Here is a 6,457-nt window from a genome sequence, read left to right as displayed (position 1 = left end):
TAGAGCCATTCTATATCCTGTTTTGACCAAGTTGGTCCTGCTCAGAGAAGGATGCTTACTAGTGTCTTGGGGTAGGTTGGGAAGAGTTCTAATGAAGTAGGCAATGTAGAAAAGGAACTAAGATAGAGGTTTATATATTATGACATTTCAAAATGATATATATCATATATCATTGATGTATATATCATATATATCAATGACAGCATATTAAATTTACTATGGGAAATAAGTCTGCAAGTGTGCGCCTGCTGAGAAGTTTCCCACTTAGTAGTCATAGAGGTATAAACAGCTAAGGAAGATACAACATTCTTTTTGTTGTTTTGAGCACTGAAGTTAGTATGTCTTATCTATACTCCGTTTGGCAAGTATTATATATATATATATACCATTACCATTGATCTGCTGTCTTCTCATGCTGTAATCTCTTTTTAAAAAAACTTGAATGTTCTTGAATTTGTATGTTTAATAAAGTCATCCTTTTATATTTTTTATGTCAATGTCAGACTACTCATTTGAAAAATGCCCTTTTTTAAAAAAGTATTGACCACTAGGATTATTTTCCTTCTGAGACTGATGAATTCTCTCTGTTCGGCAAATAGTTGGTAGTAGATTAACAAACATTGACCTGACTCAAGTAATATATGAAAGATAGATGTATTTCTTTATAGAAATGTGGCTCACAATCAAGTTAACATATTCTCAGAAAATTAACAGGAAGAAAAATTTACCAAAAGTGCAAGTAAGGAGACATTCTTTAAGAAAGTTTAATATTCAGGGCTGTGGTTTCAACTTTCCATTAATGTCTTTTGAATAGAAAAGTTGAAATACTCGACTTTAAGAATAGAATTTGGTTGATATGTAAGGGAAGGTAAAAGGAGCTAGTGTTTTAAAAGATATCCAGTGTTACAAGTTAGTTCTCAGGTAATTTCAATCCCACTAGAGAATGTTGCCTCAATTTTTGGTGTTTTGTAGTTAAAAATTAGGAAGGAGCTTCCCTATTCATATTCTTCAGGTTTTTCAGCCTTCTGAACACTATAACGACAGATATCTCCCTAAAAGATGATATTAATAGGCGGAACAGTCATTTCTAGGGGAAGATTGAGAAGGTAACTAGTTAGTGCCATTTCCTATTACTATGGAATCTCCCAGAATATTCAGCTATTTTTCATTGTCAGCTTTTTAAAATTCTTATTGCTCAGACTCTTGAGATAAAACTTATGGGTGTTTTCATTTAATAAGCCTTAGACATTTATAACTATTAATATAACAAGCTACAAGTATTGGTTTTCAAAACAGGCTGCAGCTCTCTAGCATTTTTAATGAAACTTTTCCTTATAAGGAGATGCTTATGGTTGTCTTAATGACCTAAATAAAAATGTGGCTCAAGAATGGTTATTCCAAAGAATTAAACTTAGTTTATTCAAAATCTGAACATAAGTCATCAAGTGATGTTATTAATCTCTTACGTTCCTGGCATCAGTAACAAAATGGTGTTACAGATGTCAGAGTATTGATTGCATGAAATCTTGAAACCCACAAAACTCGTAGGCTTAGGTCTTAGTAATTTCTGCTGTTTATGTAATTTCAGCCCTACGCGTCACCGAAAAGTTATTTATCTTAAGAAACTGTGGCCAAATTTGGCGGGTAATGCTGTCTGCCAGTGTCTGCAGATGTATTGTTTCCGCCTACAACTGTGTGTGCTGTCTGTGGTCTTTAAAGAACACTAACAGCAGGCAGAAATGTCAATTCTCTGTTCAGATTTTTTCCTATGTTCTTAGAACTGACGTTGCCATTTCCTAATTTTGTCAAATTAGGTGTTTCAACTATCTTCCTTTCTTGAAAGCTGGGTATTATCACCCATGTACTAGATAAGTAATCAGAAGTAGTTAATGCTGTGTCAAACTACAGCGGGATTTTCAACAAAGTCACCACAAAGTTCAGTGCTAAGGCAAGTATATAGTAAGTAACGACATTTTAGATACCTGAAGTAAAAAGGCATGATCTTTGCAAAGCAGTTGGAAGTTGGGTGAGAAAATTATAAAAATGAAGTTCAGAAGAAAGAGATTCCAAAATAGTTTGTGCTTAATCTGAGCTGCTATTTTTTTTTTCTCAATAGAAGAAAATGAACTAAGGGAATAGAATTTCCCTATCCCTAACCTCTGTTTTGAGTACTTTAAAAAATTAGCAATGTATGTAAAAGAATTCTAGAGGAGCGAAAAACTTATTTGGAGAGTATGTACAAACCCTTTATAAGGCAAGAAAGATGACTACAAAACATGTAAATGTTGTATCTTTCTGGCCTTGCTGGGCTTAGTTCCCCGTTGAGGGATCTAACCCAGGCCCCCCAGCCATGAAAGCACTGAGTGGTAACCACTGGACTGCCAGGGAACTCCCAAGATGTAAATGGTTTAGAATTTTGATGCACTGTATGCAAAATGCCCATTTAAATTTAACAGGACACTGTCCTAGCCCTTAATCAGATTCCATCTTGGACCCTACTGAAGCAATTCTTTGAGGAAAGTAATGGATTTAACACTAGAAAATTTAATCCTATCTTATGAAGGGAAATGAAGACCAAAGAGCATCTAGATTGATCTCTAGTTCTAGATTTAGAGAAGGCCAAGGTCACCCACTCTAGTAGGGAACCAAGAAGATGAACCAAGGGATAGGCTTCTGACATCCTGAAATCAGAACAGTAATAACAACACTGTCGGCTGCAGGGGTGAGTGGCACAAATCAGAAAATGAAAGAGCCATCTGATAATTCTTTCTAATTTTTGCATACGTTTCTTGTCTACATTCTATTCATGGTGTGTCTTTATATGTGTATATTTAATTATGTATTCACCCTTTGTGTAAATTCCTTCTGTAATTTCTCTGAAGACTGTAGCATATGATCTAGAAATGACTCCAACTAGGACAAGACTAAGACAGTAAATCAGAAACAGATGTATGGCTCCGTAGCCTCACATTGTTGTTTCAGCTCTGTCCATAAGCAAAAGGAGCAGGGGGCCCGGGAATCCAGCCACCTTCGAATTTCTCTAGACACTCATCTTACTGCTTTTTTACCCGATAGAAGTTTCTCTGTTTCTTCTGGCATGTTGCTGGTCTTCCTACACACAAATGTTCTGACTGAAATCAAAACCAGCCCCACTGTATGTGTATGTATATGAGTAATCTTTAGACAAATATTATCAATGCTCCTTTACGCTTTTCCCCAAGGTTAGTGAAATGAATGTCTGGTGTTCTGTGAGTGTCCTTTTTGTCATTTTCACTTTTTATTTTAAAACTCCATAAGTGGGGGCTTCCCTGGTGGCGCAGTGGTTGAGAGTCCGCCTGCCGATGCAGGGGACACGGGTTCGTGCCCCGGTCCGGGAAGATCCCACATGTCATGGAGCGGCTGGGCCCGTGAGCCATGGCCGCTGAACCTGTGCGTCCGGAGCCTGTGCTCCGCAACGGGAGAGGCCACAACAGTGAGAGGCCCGCGTACCGCAAAAAAAAAAAAACTTCCATAAATGGCCATATCAAATGTGTACTCCTCTTTAAAATTTCAATAACTTTTATGTGTTAAACACCAGCATCTTTACATCTCTATGTTGTGTATTATGAAGAAACATCTTTTTTGTTTGCCCCTGTACACTGTGACTAGGCATTTATTGAGTGGGTGTTCAGTGGGTATTTGTTGAGTGCATGCATTTAAGTTACACCTAATTAATTTGCTTCTTTTGGCAAGATATAAGCCAAAAGCCTCTCTTAAGAAGGATGCCTATTTTCCTGTTTGGTACAACTTATTTGATATTGATAGGGAGTGACACCAAATGGTAAGAAAAATGAAATGCCTCATCCCTCCTTACATAATCTCCAGTCGACCGTCCCTTCCCACTCCCCGCCCCAACAAATATGTAGTGTAAAGAAGGCACGATTTTGATGCCAGGCTTTAGGTTCAGGATAGCCCTAAAGGGGTCTTTGGACTTTTAGTTGCCTTTCCCTCCCTTAGCCCAGATGCATTCATTGTTACTAGGCTACCAGTAGTCCCACTCCTTCCTCTACAAAACCTTCCCTGATCACTCCAATCCAAAGGATCGTTTTCTCGGTTCCCTGTACCCAGCTTGTAGGAGGGTAGAGACTGTTTTATGTCCCACCCACCCCCACACACACATTTCTTATCAACGCATTAGAGACTTAAGTACTCAGTCAAAACGGGTTGACGAAGGACCTGACACCAGGGGTTATTTCCAAACCCCAACAAAATAATCTCAGCTTAAAGGCAGCCACTTTCATTCTTAAACATCTACAGGATTATAACATTTTCCCGTGGTAGTCTGTCCTAAAATTTCCCAGCTTCTCACCCCCTTCCCATCCATATCATTTCTAATTTTTCTCCACTCCAATTCCCATCGCTTTGACCTCAGAGACAGAGAACAGCTGGTGGACATTCTGTTTTTAATAACCCTTAACATCCTTGTATAAGAGGCAAGTGAGCAAAAATTTTATAATTATTATAGTCATGGTTTTAGCGCCTACTGTGTGCCAAGCACCATGACAACAACAAAATCAGTTTGTTTTAATGACTTATAAGCATGTGTAAATTCCTATGGGAAATCATTATATACACACTTGATTATGCTTTGCTAATGCGATTCATCTTCATACGTGCAGGACCCTATTCATCTTGGATTTTTCTGAGGCAGCTTCTGTTACAAAAATATCAGTCCTCATTGATGTGTTCTGAGAATTCCAATATTTTCTGCATCCAAATCGCGTTGGAATGTCTTTCTAACTAGAATTAGTGTGAAATTGTTAGAAATGCATTCTACTTTTTTTAGCTTTGAAAATGTGTCCACTATAACATATGTGGCATTTGAAGTTCTCTTCTTTGGGAACCAGCTGATGTATATATTATTGAGTATAATGGAGAGTCTTCTAATGCCTTTTGAGCACCGAATGGGGCCTTAAGTATTTTCATTGAGGTCCTCACACTTAAAAGTATAGAGGTCACAACCGGAGAACTAATGCCCTCTTACTCACCCTTTGTCGATTAAAAATAAACCCTAGGGAATTCCCTGGCGGTCCAGCGGTTAGGACTCAACGCTCTCACTGCCAAGGGCCCAGGGTTCGATCCCTAGTCGGGGAACTAAGATCCCACAAGCCAAGCAGCACGGCTTACAATCCAAAAAAACCCTACCTAGAGGCAGTATAACGTAAAGGAGTCAGCCAAGGCTGGCTTTTCCCTTTACTGAGACTCTTGGTTTCCTCAACTGCAAAACGGGGTTGATACGCCTATCTGTTGTTTGGAGGAATGAGAGCCTGCTTCCTAAGTATAATGTTGACACAGTACACAGTTGTTCTCCTTTCTGCCCCCAATTTTCCCTTCATCTCCCCCATACAGGGGAGTAGGGCCTGAGAACATTTGTATATATTTCTTCCTTAACCTTTAAAAAAAAATTAGCGCATCAGGGCTTTTATACCTTTGAATGGAAAACTGCGATAATCGGGGAGGCTGTGAGCCCGACGTTATAGTAATGCTAATCTTCTATGCATTGTGATGTTCTGTCTGTCCACCAGATGGCAGGAGTTCCTCTGGCACGTCCTGTCAGCTGTCTAGACACATTCGGACTGGTGTATCAGTAAGGCTACTAAAACAGACAAGAAGGTACCCAAAAATACTGGCCCTTACACAATCAAAACAATTTTACCAGGCAAAGGAGGAGCTAGCGATCATCTACCACACACTCATCTTTTTCAGTCACAAACTTACATGTTCTGCTCTTTCTCTCCTGGGCTTCTGCATATCCTGCTTCCTTTGCCTGGAACTCTTCTCCACCAAACCCCAGCCACCATCACCTGGATAACTCCAGTTCATCCTTCAGGGCTCAGTTCAGACATCACCACCCTTAGGAAGGCTTCCTTGACTTCTCATTCTGGGTTCAGTGTACTGTACTCTTCTTCCCTGATTCCTGGATCCTGTCACTATTCAGTACCCTGCTCAAATGTTGCCTGCTTATATAGGCCTCCCAGTTTACTTATTTATCATCTCTTCCTCTAGGCTCTAGAACAGTGCTTGGGACAAGTAGACACTCAGACCCCTATGGTAAGGAATGACTGTGCTCCCTCCCATAGCACCCTGTAGCCTCCAGTAATTCCTATGTGGTGCTTACAGCCTATATCATCAGTCTTATCTGTATCACCTACTAGATTGTAAACATCATGACAACAAGAATCATGTCAATTTTATGCACCATCGAATCTTCAATGCCTGGCACGAAATTGGGTCTCAGTAAATCTTTGTTGAAAAATGAGCACATATAACAATAATATACACATAGGCACACAGTATGAACAAAGTGAAGCAAACGATTTTGTTTTGTGTTTTGAAGAGCTCAGTGAAGCAGAGGAAGAGAAATGGTAGGAGGGACCTATACTAGGCCTTTTTTGTCCCCCTACAACAACATCTGTAC

This window comes from Leucopleurus acutus, assembly GCF_964270905.1.
Source record: "Leucopleurus acutus genome assembly, chromosome: 2".
Classification (NCBI taxonomy): domain Eukaryota; kingdom Metazoa; phylum Chordata; class Mammalia; order Artiodactyla; family Delphinidae; genus Leucopleurus; species Leucopleurus acutus.
Note: the sequence above shows the minus strand (reverse complement) of the source record.